The 19,511-nt window shown below is 45.7% G+C and overlaps 1 protein-coding gene across 5 annotated transcripts in view; it reads left to right on the top strand.

Moving 5' to 3' along the window:
- Positions 1 to 6,642: 6,642 nt before the first annotated feature.
- Positions 6,643 to 19,511, top strand: part of LOC124001476 (sorbin and SH3 domain-containing protein 2-like) — a 92,157-nt gene continuing 79,288 nt past the window's right edge. Inside the window, exon 1 of one of the 5 annotated variants that reach the window (XR_006832790.1) lies at positions 6,643 to 7,284. The gene's annotated coding sequence lies outside the window, so the exon portion shown is untranslated. The remainder of the gene's footprint in view (positions 7,285 to 19,511) is intronic. The other 4 variants (XR_006832789.1, XR_006832788.1, XR_006832792.1 and 1 more) reach the window with 4 other exon arrangements.

The following is a 19,511-nucleotide window of genomic DNA, read 5'->3' on the forward strand; positions in this document are numbered from 1 at the left end:
AGTGTGAGAGGCCTGCCTGCCTGCCTGCCTGCCTGCCTGCCTGCCTGCCTGCCTGCCTGCCTGCCTGCCTGCCTGCCTGCCTGCCTGCCTGCCTGCCTGCCTGCCTGCCTGCCTGCCTGCCTGCCTGCCTGCCTGCCTGCCTGCCTGCCTGCCTGCCTGCCTGCCTGCCTGCCTGCCTGCCTTTGGGCATGTGTGTGCACGTGCAGGCTGGTGCACATTTGTTCATGTACTCCTTTGTGTACAGATGTCTTCAAATTAAGGTCGTACACCTGTATGTGCTCACAGGCACTTTTGTGATTGTGTGAGCGCGTCACATTTAGTGTATTACAGCCTTTACAGTCGGTGTGATGTCTGGTTACACAGGTCCTTCCCTCGTCTCTAATACTAGCGCTCTCAGCACATCCCAGCATTACTGATAAGGCTGTTCTGAGAACTGCTTGGACAAGCCTTTTCACAGTGGCTGGAAGCAGGATGATTTCACTGTATTTTATATAAACCCGACTTTGATGCCTGGAGAGCCTGTGGTTGTGTAGCTGCCATCATAGGAGCTGGTGTTGAAAGATGAGAGATGTGAGGAAGGGTAAGTTACTCAGTTCTTCAATTCATTTAGTTCTTCATATCATAGATATTATACAGTGTGTAATATAGTTGCTACATCCTTAGAAATTAATGGTATACCCATTGATTGTTGAAGAATATAACTTCTAAATGCCTCATGAGCTTAGTTTAACTGTCATACCGCATCAGAATCCAAAATATAAGCTTGTTTTACTCCAATGTTTGTAATGAATGTAATTATAAACAAACACCGTATAGCCTGAAAACCAGCCAGGTCACCCATGATACAAGTCAGTATTCGACGTCCATCTATGTCTGAGCACGTCTGGAGATGACGTGGATTCCGGCCACTAGGGGAAACAGGTTTTGTTTTGGTTTTGCTAGGGCATCAAATTTAAGCAGGTTCAAGGTTGCAAGTTCAAATCCATCAATAGAATGTTGTTTTTAATATTTTTGTTTTAAGCCTACCCCAAACCTTAACCATTACCTTGACCATTCTGAGTTCATGCCTAACCTTAAGAATTTGGAGTTAATGCCTGAAATTAATCTTAAACACTTCGAAATTTGACGTTTGAGAGACATGAATGAACGTCTAATTAGACTGTGAGATCTGGTTGCCGAAAACATGGTTAAAACAACAATTTTGATATCATGGATGGTCAGTTCTTGAATCCATTGCTCTGTCTATGAATTTGAGAGCTGTTACATTTCTCCAGGCCCATTCCTTTAGCTTTTTACCAAAATGGAGGCGGGGTGGCGGCTTTTTTATTGTTCATAACAAGTACATAAGCATTTCATAAATGCTTTAGTAAACTTTAGTCAATAACTGCATTGGATGTCATGCAGTTGATGCTTAAGTGCATTTATTAAAAAAAATATATATATATATATATATTTTTGAGAAAAGGATGTTGCCGTTGGCATCAGAGATTTTGGACAATGCTGATGTCAGGTCTTTTTTGGCTTGACAAGCATGTCCCTCCACGGATGATAACTGGTGGTAACGACACGTTTCAAAAACCTCACTTCTCCAAAGGCATCCACCTACCTTGTTCTCTCTCTCACTCGCTCTCTCTCTTTCTTTCCCTCACTGTCTGTCTCTGTCTCTCTCTCTCTCTCTCTCTCTCTCTCTCTCTCTCTCTCTTTCTCTTTCTCTTTCTCTCTCTCTCTCTCTCCTCTCTCTCTCTCTCTCCTCGCTCTCTCTCTCTCTCTCTCTCTCTCTCTCTCTCTCTCTCTCTCTCTCTCTCTCACACACAGTACACCTCTCTCAACTTTCTCTCGCTCTCTTTCCCTCACTGTCTGTCTCTGTCTCATTCTCTCTCTCTCTCACACAGTACACCTCTCTCAACTTTCTCTCACTCTCTTTCCCTCACTGTCTGTCTGTCTCTGTCTCTGTCTCTGTCTCATTCTCTCTCTCTCTCTCTCTCTCTCTCTCTCTCTCTCTCTCTCTCTCTCTCTCTCTCTCTCTCTCTCTCTCTCCTCTCTCTCTCTCTCACACAGTACACTTCTCTCTCTTTCTCTCGCTCTCTTTCCTTCACTGTCTGTCTGTCTCTGTCTCATACTTTCTCTCTGTCTGTCCCCCACTGACGCACATCAAATAACAGCAGAACGCCAATAACAGCCAGCTGGCCTAATAACAGCCAGCTGGCCTAATGTGAACTGAATTGCCATGAATAAGATGGCCACTTTCAGCAGGCAGTGCCTGTATGGATTAATGCAGGCAGGGGGGTAGAGCTTGGGGAAAAGGCATAGCGGGCATAGGCTGGTCAAGGAAGTTGGGTGGGTGACAAAATCAGCATCTCTAGCCACTCCACTCAACCGGAGCGAGGTGGAAATTCGATGATAGTGATGGAGGTCTGACTGGGACCAGGTAATGAAGCGTAAGGTTCTATGTGTAGCTGGTGCAGAGGAGGCAGGCGCAGGACAGCAGAGATGAGTAAGTAAAAAATTAACTTTACTCAAAGTCATTCAAATACAAGAGAATTACCAAGCCCACAAATACAACAAACAATCACTCACAACCAAACATGGGGAACAGAGGGTTAAATAATAAACAGGTACTTGGGTGAGTGAAACCAGGTATGTAAGACATAGACAAAACAAATGGAAAATGAAAAGTGGATCGGGGTGGCTAGAAGGCCGGCGACGTCGACCGCCGAACGCCGCCCGAACAGGGAGAGGGACCGACTTCGGCGGAAGCCGTGATAGTATAGGAGGGAGGTTAGGGTCTGACAGGAAAATAAAAGGGTCTAGATGACAGGTACAATGTATAATACAGGTCCTGAATTTAAAGGTAAAACGTAGCACGGTTAACCAACTCCAACGCGATTCAGGAGATATTAGATTTGCCTCGACCCGATTAACTGTGTTCCAAGTGAGTCATACTAAATCAGTTGAGATTAACATTAAAATGGTCTAAAGACCGAATGGAATTTGTTGTGCTGTATGATATTTCAATTCACCACGTTAGTAAAATACCTCAGATCAAAATGCACAAATGTTAATTATTTTCAGTGTAATTATTTGTACTACATAACCCTAAAAGGACCTGCTTCAGCAACATTGATCTATCACATTTCTGGTCAGGCACTTGATGTGGCCAGCCCTCAAAGCAATATCATCAAAGAGAAGTCTGTCTGGAATCTACAGTGGAAGTGGCAACATACTATAGTACCCCAACAATGTCCCTGCCTGTGCCCTCTCCACATACCTGCCAACCATCCATTCAGCACCACACGGCGGTGCCCATAACGCTCACCAGGCCACCGATAAAGACAATATCGAATGTTTGGTATGTGTACCACTCTGGAAGCCAACAGAAGGGAACAGCGATGTGAGAGGAAAATCTCAGATAAAGAAGTTATTTTCTCCTATGGAGTGTCGAGTTGACCTTTCTAGCTCTTTTATTGTAGGCTGTGTGAACGACCACAGATGAGGCATGGCGCTATGTTTAACCCTTAGACGTGAGATAATTAAAGAGAGACACGGGGGGGGGGGTGATGGCACACCTTTGTTATGTCAGACTGACTGCTGTGCTGAACCCTTCATGTTTATGAATCGACCTTCAGCTATTACCTCCTACACCCACAGACACCTTCAAGACAGGAAGTAGGAAGTATGTATTTTCAAAGCATCGGAACTAGGCCTCACTGCCCAAGAACCAAGGGTTTGATTCTAAACATTGAATTCTTAGACTCTCAGGCCATGTTCCAATACTTTGAAAAGACATATTTGCTTCTTTCCTCCCCTCGTTGAAGTGACTACTGGGGCTAAGTGCTGGGGTCAGATAGGAAGCATTGACTTATCCTGTCATGTCTTCTCAGTGATTATTCCCATGAAAGAAAAAGGATGCAATTTAGTTTCTAAATCCTTTGGTTCAGTGAGGCCTAGTTCCAATCCTGACTGGGTACGGGCTAAGAGCAAATCAAGCCAAGAGATCCAGCAGACAGGCCTGACCTCCAGCAAACGAGCTTGCATTTTCCATGAACCACCAGTGTATTGGAATGGCCCCAGCCGCCACCCCTAAGTATATCTGCCTGTGTCCCTGTCACCGGCGGGTCCCTGCATACTTGACTCCACCGCAGCGTCACCCTCTCTCTCCAGACCCAGCGAGGGGCCTGTCCCATGTCTGTCCCCCTGGAGTCGACGGGACTGGATAAGGGTGCTATTTAAGGGTCCACTATGCCCCGCGGATAACACCCTCCTAAAATAAGGGCTCCACTTGACAACAGTAGGATGCTTTTGGATTTTGCAGTACAAGTATGTTTTTTCAAGATGGTAGCAGAAACTAAACAGACCACACACACACATATTTGGACACACACGTGTGTGCACGTACACACACACTCTTTGATGTTATTGCCACCCCTCAAAGGTCATATCAACGAACGGTTATATTTGGCCATCTTTGATCTTGTGTAGAGGGAGGGGCTGGGGACACCAAACTGGATGGACGCTTCATATACAACGTGCCATTAACCGCAGATCTAGGATCAGTTACCCTGACCCTAGATCAGTGGTATAGCCAACTTCTACCAAATCCATTCGGAGGACCACAATGCAAATAAGCCTTCAAGCTTTGTTGTGGTTTTATCCTAGATAATGTTTCATGTGGTCTCGGGCTGGAGCAGCCTGCTACTTCGCATTATCAAATCAATTCAGTCAACCAATCAATCAACATGACTACAGCTGAGAGAGATGTACAGTAGGACAGGTGCCTCGGCTGGAAACACAAGGCCGCTCTCCTCTCTTTCAACGATCGCTTTTTTCTTTCAGGGCCATTTCTTATGTCTTCACTTCCTTTATGAGGTCGTCCCCCACTGATATGCCCACTAGACTGTTCCTAACCACCTACGCTGGAAAAACATTTGAAGAATTCATAAGCGATATGGGTTCCTCTGGTCGTGTGTGCGTGTGTGCAAATGTGTGTGTGTGTGTGTGTGTGCCCCCTTTCCGCTAGTCTCATTAACTTCTGTCCCAGTGCTGTTATGATGCATTTGTACTCCAGGTAAAAATGTATTTGTTCTTAATCATGTTATTCCACATCGACACCTGTTAAGGTTTTACAACTGTCTGGGCAAGTATAGAAAAACACTAGCGGTCTAGCGTCTGCTATAAGGACTGGTAATGTAGCGGATAATGTAAAGAATAGCCCTGGACACTCCAGACTAAATGATTCCTTATCTGTTGAGTCAATCAATCAAATGTATTTATGAAGTCCTTTTTACCTCAGCAGTTGTTATAAAGTGCTTGTACAGAAACTCAGCCTTAAACCCCGAAGATCAAGCAATGCAGATGTAGAAGCACGGTGGCTCGGAAAAACTCCCCAGAAAGGCAGAAACCTAGAGAGGAACCAGGCTCTGAGGGGTGGCAAGTCCTTTTCTGGCAGTGCCGGGTGGAGATTATAAGAGTACATGGCCATTACGGCCAGATCGTCCTTCAAGATGTTCCAATGTCCATAGATGACCAGCAGGGTCAAATAATAACCACGGTGGAGTTGAGGTCATCTCTATCACTTGAATGGCCCAGAGTGATGTATCGAAGGCTGGCAGAGCTGATTGGAGAGCCTGGGTTTCGATAGCAGGTTGGACACAGACACTCGTCTCAAAAAAATGCTCAAATGTACAATGCACAAGGAGGCATTTTGTGAAACGCTCCACACAAATGATGCCCTATGTTTCACAGGGAGTATCATATCTCATTTCATTCAGAGCATATAGCTTTCAAAGCCATTTGGACCGTGACCAAGGTTATGGTAGTGAGTATGAGGCTTCCACTGTGTGTAATGCAGCATGTGTCAAACCTGCTCTCAAAGCAATGTGCTCTCCCCTGCCATGACCAGAAACCTCATAGGACATCCACTATATGGGTCATGGGCAACCCCTTTACACTTCATCTGAATAATTCAGTGGTGTGTGTGTGTGTGTGTGTGTGTGTGTGTGTGTGTGTGTGTGTGTGTGTGTGTGTGTGTGTGTGTGTGTGTGTGTGTGTGTGTGTGTGTGTGTGTGTGTGTGTGTGTGTGTGTGTGTGTGTGTGTGTGTGTGTGTGTGTGCGTGTGTGTGTGTGTGGCTACATCATGTTTCAATATTCACTGTGTGTACATGTACTGTAATATTGTTGGTATACTTTCATAGCCATGGTTATACAATGTGTGTGTGTGTGTGTGTGTGTGTGTGTGTGTGTGTGTGTGTGTGTGTGTGTGTGTGTGTGTGTGTGTGTGTGTGTGTGTGTGTGTGTGTGTGTGTGTGTGTGTGTGTGTGTGTGTGTGTGTGTGTGTGTGCTCGCGCATTTGCAATATCAAGATATGTATTTTATCATCAGGTATTCTATTAGTCTAGCTATGGATCACACACTGCAGACTCAGTTTGTGCATCCTAACCAGTAGTGCAGAGAATCCGGCTGTATAGGCCAAAGGCTTCAATGTAGGCCACTGCAATGAAAGCACATGAAGGTATTTTGCAAACTACATACAGAGGTAGGGGAATGCATTCTGCCCTATTACAGGTGACCTGCACATCTCTCATCTCCATCCCATCTTCCCAGAAGAGCACACAATTGAACCACGGTCGTTGCCGTGACTACGGGAGGGACCAATGAGCTGCTCGCGGCTGCCCGGTAACCTACTGCACGAGGCCATTTTTGCACATGGAGGGGCTCACAGCGTATAGCATCATCTTCCTCGCATACAACCGCCCTTTCCTGGGAAACAATGAGGCAGGCTTGAGATATTGGATATCTGATAAACGGGAGCTGTTCCTGGGCTGTCAGATCGGGGGCACCCAGCAACGACGCACAGAGCATGCGGAAAAAATGTGAGCGCTCGTCTCCTCCTCCTCTTCAGCCAGCCCCTCTTCAGTCAAGAGGTGTTGTCGTGGTGGGACGGCGTTTTGCCAGGAGTAAAGGGACAGTTTTACTGCAATGCTTTCTCCATAGCTCCGATTGAGAGCAAGTTACCCGGGAGAAAGGGTGTTGCCTCGCTTTTGCCTGGCCGCACTAGCAACGTCCTTGCGCGTTTGCTTATTTGAAATTGGACCGAGCCAATTGAGGACGTCGAGGCAGGTGTGCGGTGTCATTCGGAATTGTTCTTGGTAGACGCTGTCCATTTTCCCGTCTCATATCAGATTTGTATGGACTTTAATTCCGGTCAAGCAGGCTCCTGTCGACTGGGTTGATACAGTATTTTGTTGCAGAGCGACTTTCTTCAGATGTCTCCGCGTTCGCTTTGAGGTAAGCAATGTAACGGCCACTGCAAGCTACGGTAATTTGCGCACATCTGATAATATTGTCGCTAGTATATCTACAGTTTCATGTCAAAGAGAAAGCGTTATTATCCAATATCTTGAGCAGAGTCTACAATGTTGCCAATGTTGAAAGGAATGGAACATCGTGTTTTGCGGTTTGCTTCTTTGGGAATGCATTCACGAAAAGAACAGTGCTGATGCCGAGCCTAAATGTCCTCTGCCATAGCGGAATGGTTGTTGTTACTTTGCCCAATTAATTTGCTCTACTGTAGCCTATAAAATACTCACCATAATTTCAACAACAAATTTGAGCTTTTATTATGTAGAGTTTCTCCTTGTCAACTTCTAGATAACTCGACTTCAATTCGATTGGATCACATTCCAGTGGACTGGTGTTGCCAGTTCTTGGCAATGAATAAGAAGGATTACGGTAACCCAATCTAGCGTGACCTTCTTGAACAAGAAAGGATGCACTCGAGTTGATGCGCCAATATTTGGCCACCTTAATTAACACAACAATTAGGCAAGGACCATCATTAAACTGTCATTAGTGGAGACCGGCCCGGGGTTGTGAGGAGAAAAGTGGATGTCTTGTTGAACACAATAATGACATTGTTGCACAGTTCTTGCTTGTGTGTTTCCCAAACTCGGTCCCGGGGCCCCCGCTGGCAGCCTGGTCTCATAGACTAGACGTAACAGAGTAAATGTAAATCCGGCACACTCAAATTAGTATAATATGTTACTTTTGTTATGGTTACATGAAACCGATGGTTACTTAAGGCAAAAACGAAAGTATGATGGGTGGGCATATATCTTAACCCAAACCCTAGCCTAGCTAATGTTAGTCACCTAGCTAGAATTTGTTAAATAAAATACATTTTCAAGTTCGTAACATATCATGCAAAATTGGGGACGAACATCCATAAAGTAATAGATACTATACGAAACGTAACATCATACGGTTGACGAAAGACCTGGAATACTGATTTAAGGCAGACCACTGCACTTCTCTGATTCAGAGACGTTGGGTTAAATGTGGAACACACATTTCAGTTGTAGGCATTCAGTTGTACATCTGACTAGGTATCCCCCTTTCCCTTTAATTAAATGGAGTGTCATGGGTTTACATACAGAGTAATATGAAATGTTTTGAGACCAGGTTGCCTCTAGGTGTACATTTTTAGTTTTTGCACAAGCACTACACAGCTGATTCAAGTCATCAAAGCGTGATGTTGGTTATTTGAATTGGCTGTGTTAGTGCTACGGAAAAACCAACCCATGCTCCCAGGGGGCTGTAGGGCCCAGGCCTGAGTTAGGAAACCCTGGACTGGGTGACCATTATCCAAGCCAGCAATCAACCCCATCCATGTTTACTTTGTAATTTGTATAAAAGATATTGAATGAAACGACTATAGCCTACATGGAAAACCAGACATTGAGCGAATTAAGTTACATTTTCTCTCGTTTTTCATACCTCCAAATAATGCCCCCTTCTTCCTCTTGCCTTGAACATTTTAAAACCACATTGATACAATTGATTTTGCATTGTTGTCACCCACTCTCTTTCACTGATGAACAAAATCACTTTCTTTTAGATTCAAACGCTCATTAACCACCCTTCACTCACTGGGCTCTAGCAGAATGGTCTCGTGTCATTACACCATCCCCACTGCATGGGCATCAAAGGCTTAGTCACATTAAGAAGATTACCCTGGCCAATTGTTGCAGCATTACTCAGTTTTCACTTCCTTCACTCAATGCTTTGCCCTTCAACAATGGCAGTCAGTCTTACTAACATATGCCAGAGTAGGCAATTATTGTTGAGTCATAAAATTGGAATAATTATTTGCCTAAAGGTGATCATAGGATGTTGGTTAATGTTTTGTATCAAATGAGTCAACAAGTTGAATTTATCTGCGGTTGTGCAAAATAAATGACTTGTTTGACGTTGATGGCCTGTTCAGTTGGTGAAATGAATGCTGTCACATAGAACAGCTGGACTGTCATGAAGGCTATTTACGTCCGCTGTAATACTGTGTAGTCTCTTCACAGCCGCTGTGTCTCAGACGTACGGTAGCTCAGTGAGCTCACTCATGCCCAGAGTTGACATCCCAGATCTGACAGGAAATGTTCGAGGCTTGAATCCCCCTTTTTTTTTTACTGTAACTGGGTCCCACCCACAAATAAAGGGATGATGTAATGAGGAAAAGGGAAAGGCCGGTGGTAACTTCCTGTTGTCGGTCTAGTCAATTAGTTAGACACGCACGTACAAGCACACACTCATTTCAATGCCTCTCTTCCGGCTCAATTTAAAAAAAATAATAATAATATTGTGTAATGTTTGGCAGCAGGTTAGATCGTTGGGCCAGTAACCGAAAGGTTGCTGGATCGAATCCCCGAAATGACAAGGTAAAAATATGACGTTCTGCACTTGATCAAGGCTGTTCCCCGAGCGCCGACGATGTGGATGTCGAATTTAAGGCAGGCCCCCGCACCTCTCTGATTCAGAGGTGTTGGTTTAAATGCGGAAGACACATTTCAGTTCAGGGCATTCAGGTGTACAACTGACTAAGTGTCCCTCCTTTCCTTTCCTAATGCTATCACTACGGGGAACCGCATACCGTGTCTGAGTGTACCTGAGAGCAAGTCTAGGGTGTGTGTGTGTTTGCAGAAGTGTTAGTGTGTGGGTTTGTGTGTCAATTCTAGAAGTAGTTGTGTGTAATTTGGAAACTACTGTGTAACGTGTGAGCAAGAGAGAAATCCAACCTTGTCCAATGAAACTCATAATGGGAATCAACAGTTGGCAACGTGGCGTTTGAATGGATGTCACTAAGACGAGCCAATATACATTCCGGCGGGATGGCTTAAATATAACCACACGTTAATGGGACAATCATCGCATTTTCACTTGATAAATGGCCCAGGGAGGGATGGTGTTACGGTGTCCTGCCACTACAGCTATGTGGCTGCACCTGCTACCTGCTAGTTCGAGTTACTGAGTGAGAGCAGAGGGGAGTGGTGCAGGATCTTGGCGGGCCATCTGGGATTTGGAGAATGCCATACGGTTTCTGTCGACGGTACAGAACGGGCCGCACAGTCCCTCTCGCTCTTGTTTTCTGTCGCTCTGTTTTGTTCCCCCGTCTCTCCAGCTCTCTTCCTTTTCTATTTCCCTTGCTTGCCTATTCACTCTTCCTTTGTCTCTGTCTCTCTCTCTCTTTCCTGCTTTAGAAGAAGAGCTGATGGCGTGGCTCAAGTGGTCTGTCTTTGAAATGCTTGCCTGGACTGTTTCTCAAGAACCCTTTTGATGACAAGGGCTGTGGAGCATATTTGCTGATCTCCAATACAGCAACTCGATGACCTTTTTATTCAGGTGCACTGTAGTTTTCCCATGCCAGTTTTCCACAGAAACGTTCATCTAAGTAAACCCTTCCAACTATCTACCGTGTTTGCCATCAGTTGACATTTTAATTTGAGTCGTTCTGCGGACGCTCCAACTTACAATTTAGTCAGTGAATTTAACTGAAGTAAGTAAAACGACTACATGTCACGGTAATTGCGAATTCTTCAAAATGATGGAGAAGTGAAGTTGGAAGGTTGCATGCCATGGACTCTATGGCTTCCCTCAGAGTAAGCAGCTCAGAGTTGCCCTTTTGCCCTGAGCCTGATTAGCTATAGTGGGATTACATAGTCACACAAGGCTAGATCAGTGGAGAATGGCCTCTTGTCTGTTTAAAAAAAAATAGTCATAGTGTTCTTAGTTTGAATTTGTGTCGCTGTTGTCCATTTTTAATGTTCTGTTTTTGACGTGGACCCCAGGAAGAATGGCTGCTGCTTCCTCAACAGCTAATGGGAATCCAAATAAGAATCCTAACGGGCTGCATTCTGTTCCAAAAGGAGATGGGATGCAAGGATTTGAGAGCCTATAGTAAGACAGAGGAAGCAGGAAGCAGGAAGAAGGGATCCGTCCAATCAGCTGTCGACATCTGCAGTGTGTATCCAATGGAGGGCAATTCCATGGAAATAGAATTGCGCTGAAACTCAGATTGTTCACTTAAAATCTATGCCAAACCATTAATGTCAAAGTTTAACAAACCATACAACTCAATGCACTTTTTTAACAATTTCCACAACATTTTATAAAAACACATTTACTTGAAGGACTGTGCAGATGCAAAGAATTTCATTAACCTGTTGCGACGAGCAATCCCATATCCGGGATCCTATTTATAGCCTCAAGCTCATTACCATAACGCAACGTTAACTATTCATGAAAATCGCAAATGAAATTAAATAAATATATTTGCTCTCAAGCGTAGCCTTTTGTTAACAACACTGTCATCTCAGATTTTCAAAATATGCTTTTGAACCATAGCTAAACAAGCATTTGTGTAAGAGTATTGATAGCTAGCATAGCATTAAGCCTAGCATTCAGCATGCAACATTTTCACAAAAACAAGAAAAGCATTCAAATAAAATCATTTACCTTTGAAGAACTTCGGATGTTTTCAATGAGGAGTCTCTCAGTTAGATAGCAAATGTTCAGTTTTTCCAAAACGATTATTTGTGTAGGACAAATCGCTCCGTTTTGTTCATCACGTTTGGGTAAGAAAAACCTCCGAAAATTAAGTCATTACAACGCAAACTTTTTTCCAAATTAACTCCATAATATCGACAGAAACATGGCAAATGTTGTTTAGAATCAATCCTCAAGGTGTTTTTCACATATCTATCGATGATAAATCATTTGTGGCAGTTGACTTTCTCCTCTGAAGAAAATGGAAACGCGCATGGAGCTGGAGATTACGCAATAATTTTGACGGAGGACACCGGGCAGACACCTGGTAAATGTAGTCTCTTATGGTCAATCTTCCAATGATATGCCTACAAATACGCCACAATGCTGCAGACACCTTGGGGAAACAACAGAAAGGGCAGGCTCATTCCTGGCGCATTCACAGCCATATAAGGAGACATTGGAACACAGCACATTCAAAATCTGGACCATTTCCTGTATGAAATTTCATCTTGGTTTCGCCTGTAGCATTAGTTCTGGGGCACTCACAGATAATATCTTTGCAGTTTTGGAAACATCAGAGTTTTTTTCTTTCCAAAGCTGTCAATTACATGCATAGTGGAGCATCTTTTCTTGACAAAATATCTTGTTTAAAACGGGAACGTTTTTTATCCAAAATTTAAAAGAGCGCCCCCCTATCTCGAAGAAGTTAAATCTCTGTTTTATTCGTACGTGTTTTCCAAAAACGTTACGAAAAATCTTCTCCGATTAAAGATTCAAAGAATGTGGTGTCAGTTCTGACATGACACCTTGACTTTGAAAAAAATCTCTTTTGATTATTGAACTACAGTAAGTGAAGTGGATTTACACCCGGTAACAGAATTATTTACATTTTTACATTTAAGTCATTTAGCAGACGCTCTTATCCAGAGCGACTTACAAATTGGTGCATTCACCTTATGACATCCAGTGGGACAGTCACTTAACAATAGTGCATCTAAAACTTAGGGGGGGTGGGGTGAGAGGGATTACTTAACCTATCCTAGGTATTCCTTAAAGAGGTGGGGTTTCAGGTGTCTCCGGAAGGTGGTGATTGACTCCGCTGTCCTGGCGTCGTGAGGGAGTTTGTTCCACCATTGGGGGGCCAGGGCAGCGAACAGTTTTGACTGGGCTGAGCGGGAGCTGTACTTCCTCAGTGGTAGGGAGGCGAGCAGGCCAGAGGTGGATGAACGCAGTGCCCTTGTTTGGGTGTAGGGCCTGATCAGAGCCTGGAGGTACTGAGGTGCCGTTCCCCTCACAGCTCCGTAGGCAAGCACCATGGTCTTGTAGCGGATGCGAGCTTCAACTGGAAGCCAGTGGAGAGAACGGAGGAGCGGGGTGACGTGAGAGAACTTGGGAAGGTTGAACACCAGACGGGCTGCGGCGTTCTGGATGAGTTGAAGGGGTTTAATGGCACAGGCAGGGAGCCCAGCCAACAGCGAGTTGCAGTAATCCAGACGGGAGATGACAAGTGCCTGGATTAGGACCTGCGCCGCTTCCTGTGTGAGGCAGGGTCGTACTCTGCGGATGTTGTAGAGCATGAACCTACAGGAACGGGCCACCGCCTTGATGTTAGTTGAGAACGACAGGGTGTTGTCCAGGATCACGCCAAGGTTCTTGGCGCTCTGGGAGGAGGACACAATGGAGTTGTCGACCGTGATGGCGAGATCATGGAACGGGCAGTCCTTCCCCGGGAGGAAGAGCAGCTCCGTCTTGCCGAGGTTCAGCTTGAGGTGGTGATCCGTCATCCACACTGATATGTCTGCCAGACATGCAGAGATGCGATTCGCCACCTGGTCATCAGAAGGGGAAAGGAGAAGATTAATTGTGTGTCGTCTGCATAGCAATGATAAGAGAGACCATGTGAGGTTATGACAGAGCCAAGTGACTTGGTGTATAGCGAGAATAGGAGAGGGCCAAGAACAGAGCCCTGGGGACACCAGTGGTGAGAGCGCGTGGTGAGGAGACAGATTCTCGCCACGCCACCTGGTAGGAGCGACCTGTCAGGTAGGACGCAATCCAAGCGTGGGCCGCGCCGGAGATGCCCAACTCGGAGAGGGTGGAGAGGAGGATCTGATGGTTCACAGTATCGAAGGCAGCCGATAGATCTAGAAGGAAGAGAGCAGAGGAGAGAGAGTTAGCTTTAGCAGTGCGGAGCGCCTCCGTGATACAGAGGAGAGCAGTCTCAGTTGAATGACTAGTCTTGAAACCTGACTGATTTGGATCAAGAAGGTCATTCAGAGAGAGATAGCGGGAGAGCTGGCCAAGGACGGCACGTTCAAGAGTTTTGGAGAGAAAAGAAAGAAGGGATACTGGTCTGTAATTGTTGACATCGGAGGGATCGAGTGTAGGTTTTTTCAGAAGGGGTGCAACTCTCGCTCTCTTGAAGACGGAAGGGACGTAGCCAACGGTCAGGGATGAGTTGATGAGCGAGGTGAGGTAAGGGAGAAGGTCTCCGGAAATGGTCTGGAGAAGAGAGGAGGGGATAGGGTCAAGCGGGCAGGTTGTTGGGCGGCCGGCCGTCACAAGACGCGAGATTTCATCTGGAGAGAGAGGGGAGAAAGAGGTCAGAGCACAGGGTAGGGCAGTGTGAGCAGAACCAGCGGTGTCGTTTGACTTAGCAAACGAGGATCGGATGTCGTCGACCTTCTTTTCAAAATGGTTGACGAAGTCATCTGCAGAGAGGAGGAGGGGGGGGAGGGGGCGGAGGATTCAGGAGGGAGGAGAAGGTGGCAAAGAGCTTCCTAGGGTTAGAGGCAGATGCTTGGAATTTAGCGTGGTAGAAAGTGGCTTTAGCAGCAGAGACAGAGGAGGAAAATGTAGAGAGGAGGGAGTGAAAGGATGCCAGGTCCGCAGGGAGGCGAGTTTTCCTCCATTTCCGCTCGGCTGCCCGGAGCCCTGTTCTGTGAGCTCGCAATGAGTCATCGAGCCACGGAGCGGGAGGGGAGGACCGAGCCGGCCTGGAGGATAGGGGACATAGAGAGTCAAGGGATGCAGAGAGGGAGGAGAGGAGGGTTGAGGAGGCAGAATCAGGAGATAGGTGGGAGAAGGTTTGAGCGGAGGGAAGAGATGATAGGATGGAAGAGGAGAGAGTAGCGGGGGAGAGAGAGCGAAGGTTGGGACGGCGCGATACCATCCGAGTAGGGGCAGTGTGGGAGGTGTTGGATGAGAGCGAGAGGGAAAAGGATACAAGGCAGTGGTCGGAGACTTGGAGGGGAGTTGCAGTGAGGTTAGTGGAAGAACAGCATCTAGTGAAGATGAGGTCGAGCGTATTGCCTGCCTTGTGAGTAGGGGGGAAGGTGAGAGGGTGAGGTCAAAAGAGGAGAGGAGTGGAAAGAAGGAGGCAGAGAGGAAAGAGTCAAAGGTAGACGTGGGGAGGTTAAAGTCGCCCAGAACTGTGAGAGGTGAGCCGTCCTCAGGAAAGGAGCTTATCAAGGCATCAAGCTCATTGATGAACTCTCCGAGGGAACCTGGAGGGCGATAAATGATAAGGATGTTAAGCTTGAAAGGGCTAGTAACTGTGACAGCATGGAATTCAAAGGAGGCGATAGACAGATGGGTAAGGGGAGAAAGAGAGAATGACCACTTGGGAGAGATGAGGATCCCGGTGCCACCACCCCGCTGACCAGACGCTCTCGGGGTGTGCGAGAACACGTGGGCGGACGAAGAGAGAGCAGTAGGAGTAGCAGTGTTGTCTGTGGTGATCCATGTTTCCGTCAGTGCCAAGAAGTCGAGGGACTGGAGGGAGGCATAGGCTGAGATGAACTCTGCCTTGTTGACCGCAGATTGGCAGTTCCAGAGGCTACCGGAGACCTGGAACTCCACGTGGGTCGTGCGCGCTGGGACCACCAGAGTAGGGTGGCCGCGGCCACGCGGTGTGGAGCGTTTGTATGGTCTGTGCAGAGAGGAGAGAACAGGGATAAACAGACACATAGTTGACAGGCTACAGAAGAGGCTACGCTAATGCAAAGGAGATTGGAATGACAAGTGGACTACACGTCTCGAATGTTCAGAAAGTTAAGCTACGTAGCAAGAATCTTATTGACTAAAATGATTAAAATGATACAGTACTGCTGAAGTAGGCCAGCTGGCAGTGGGTGCGTTGTTGACACTACACTAATCAAGTCGTTCCGTTGAGTGTAATAGTTTCTGCAGTGTTGCTATTCGGGGGCTAGCAGGCTAGCTAGCAGTGTTGTTTACGTTACGTTGCGTTAAAAGAACGACAATAGATGGCTAGCGAACCTAGAAAATCGCTCTAGACTACCCAATTATCTTTGATACAAAGACGGCTATGTAGCTAGCTAAGTAGCTAGCTACGATCAAACAAATCAAACCGTTGTACTGTAATGAAATGAAGTGAAAAAGTGATACAACCTGTGAATGCGACCGGGTAGTTGAGTTCTATACAGAAGACATTGGCTAGCTGTTGGCTAGCTAGCAGAGTTGGCTAGCTAGCAGAGTCACCTACGTTAAGGACGACAAATAGCTGGCTAGCTAACCTCGGTAAATTAAGATAATCACTCTAAGACTACACACTCTAAACCTAAACAACACAATTATCTTGGATACGATGATACGAAGACAGCAAAGACAGCTATGTAGGTAGCTAACACTAAACTAATCAAGTCGTTCAGTTGAGTGTAATAGTAATAGTTTCTCAGTGCAGCTAATCAGTGGACGTTAGCTAGCTGGCTAGTGAAGACTACGTTAGGACGGCGAAATACGATAATTACGCAATTATCTTTGATACAAAGACGGCTATGTAGCTAGCTGAGAAGAAATTGCTAAGATAAGATAAATCAAACCGTTGTGATATAATGAAATATAATGAAAAAGTTATACTACCCGTTGGAGCGACGTGCAGATGCGACCACTCGCTCCAACCGGAATTTCATCATAGGTCCCTGATCTGTGCTACACAGAAATGCATAATTATGAATGGCTTTCTCTTCATGGTGATGTATCCTAAATAGATGCACAAATGTGTAAATGTGCTTCCTTCCTTTTTCTTCCTTTTCATATTTGGGTATTATTCAACACAATCTCTATTATTTTAATGAGCCCTGCCCCTAAACAAGACCAACTTTGATTGGGGTTTTTCTTTATTTTTACTATTTTCTGCATTGTAAAATAAACACCATGGGACCAAGCAGCTGTCATACCGCTCAGAAAGGAGACTCGTTCGGTCTCCTCGATTCGTTCTGTCTCTTTGATATTACGTACTTTGGTGCGAAAAGTGCAAATCAATCCCAGAACGACAGCAAAGGACCTTTTTGGAGAAATGTCCTCTGGTCTGGTGAAACAAAAATAGAACTGTTTGGCCATAATGACCATCGTTATGTTTGGAGGAAAAAGGGGGATGCTTGCAAGCCGAAGAACACCCTCCTAACCGTGAAGCACGTGGGTGGCAGCATCATGTTGTGGGGGTGGACCAGTCCCTCCTACACAGTAGTAGGAGGGACTGGTGCACTTCACAAAATAGATGGCATCAAAGTCAAGGTATTGGAGTGGCCATCACAAAGCCCTGACCTCAATCCTGTAGAAGTTTTGTGGGCAGAACTGAAAAAGCGTGTGCGAGCAAGGAGGCCTACAAATCAGACTGTTACATCAGCTCTGTCAGGAGGAATGGGCCAAGATTCACCCAACATGTTGTGGAAGGCTACCTGAAAAGTTTGACCCAAGTTAAACAATTTTAAATGCAATGCTACCAAATGCTAATTGAGTGTATGTAAACTTCTGACCCACTGGGAATGTGATGAAAGACCATTAAATCTGAAATAAATAATTCTCTCTCTTATTCTGACATTTCACATTCTTAAACTAAAGTGGTGATCCTAACTGACCTATGACACAGAATTTGTACGAAGATTAAATGTCAGGAATTGTAAAACTGAGTTTAAATGCATTTGGCTAAGGTTTATGTAAACTTCCGACTTCAACTGTTCAATCAATCAGATGTATTTATAAAGCCCTTTTTACGTCAGCAGATGTCACAAAGTGCTACACAGAAACCCAGCCTAAAACTCCAAACAGCAAGCAAATCAGATGCACAATAGAAGCACGGTGACTAGGAAAAATCCCCTAGAAAGGCAGGAACCTGGGAAGAAACCTAGAGAGGAACCAGGCTCTGACGGGTAGAGATTATAAATATACATGGCTATTAAGGCCAGATTGTTCTTCAAGATGTTCATAGATGACCAGCAGGGTCAAATAATAGTCACAGTGGTTGTAGAGGGTGAAACTGGTAAGAACCTCAGGAGTAAATGGCAGGTGGCCTTTCATAGCCAAGCATTCAGAGGTCGAGATAGTAGAGAGGGAGTCGAAAACAACGGGTCCAAGACAAGGTAGCACGTCTGGTGAACAGGTCAGGCTTCCCTAGCTGCAGGTAGAACAGTTTAAACTGAAGCAACAGCACGACCGGGTGGGCTGGGGACAACCAGGGGTCGTCAGGCCAGGTAGTCCTGAGGCATTCTTGGGCTCAGGTTCTCCCGGAGAGGAGGGGGAGAGAATTAGAGTGAGCGTACTTAAATTCACACAGGACACCAGATAAGACATGATAGTTCACCAGATATAACAGACTGACCTAGCCCCCGACACACAGACTATTGCAACATAGATACTGGAATCTGAGATGGGTGGGTCGGGGGACACGGTGGACCCGTCCGACGATACCCCCGGCCAGGGCCAACCAGGCAGGATTTAGCCCTACCCACTTTGCCAAGGCACAGCCCCCACACCACTAGAAGGATATCAACAGACCACCGACTTATTACACGGAGACAAGGCTGAGTATAGCCCACAAAGATCTCCTCCACCGCGCGAGCCTGATAGGGGCGCAAACCTGGACCGGAAGATCACGTCTGTGACTCAACCCACTCAAGTGACGTACCCCTCCTAGGGACGGCAAAGAAGAGCACTAGAAAGCCAGTGACTGTAATGTGGTCAGTGGCAGAGAATCCCAGTGGGGAGCCGGCCAGACAGAGACCGCAAGGGCAGTTCGTCGCCGTTCACCTTCTCACCCCGGGGCCTGATTACACTTACTCATCAGACCTACTGAAGAGATGAGTTTTCAGTAAAGATTTAAAGGTTGAGACAGAGTCTGCGTGTCTCACATGGATAGGCAGATCATTCCGTAAAAATGTAGTTCTATCGGAGAAAGCCTGCCCTGCCTCAAGCTGTTTGCTTAGAAATTCTAGGGACCATAAGGAGGCCTGTGTCTTTTGATCGTGGCATACGTGTAGGTATGTATGGCAGGACCAAATCTGAGAGATGGGTAGGAGCAAGCCCATGTAATGCTTTGTAGGTTAGCAATAAAACCTTGAAATCAGCCCTAGCCTTAATTAATTAACAGGAAGCCAATGTAGAGAGTTCTACTCAAATATTTTGGTTCTAGTCAGGATTCTAGCAGCCGTGTTTAGCTCTAATTGCAGTTTTTTTGTGTTTTATCCAGGTAGCCAGAGATTAGAGCATTGCAGTAGTCTAATCTAGAATTGACAAAATCATGGATTAGGTTTTGTATCATTTTTAGGCAAAACGTTTTGGATTATTGCAATGTTACGAAGATGGAAAAAAGCTGACCTTAGAATAGTTTTGATATGTTTGTCAAAAGACGGTCCAGAGTAGTTTTATTTGAGACGACTGTACAACCATTCATTGTCAGA

This window comes from Oncorhynchus gorbuscha, linkage group LG17 (assembly GCF_021184085.1).
Source record: "Oncorhynchus gorbuscha isolate QuinsamMale2020 ecotype Even-year linkage group LG17, OgorEven_v1.0, whole genome shotgun sequence".
NCBI classification, from domain to species: domain Eukaryota; kingdom Metazoa; phylum Chordata; class Actinopteri; order Salmoniformes; family Salmonidae; genus Oncorhynchus; species Oncorhynchus gorbuscha.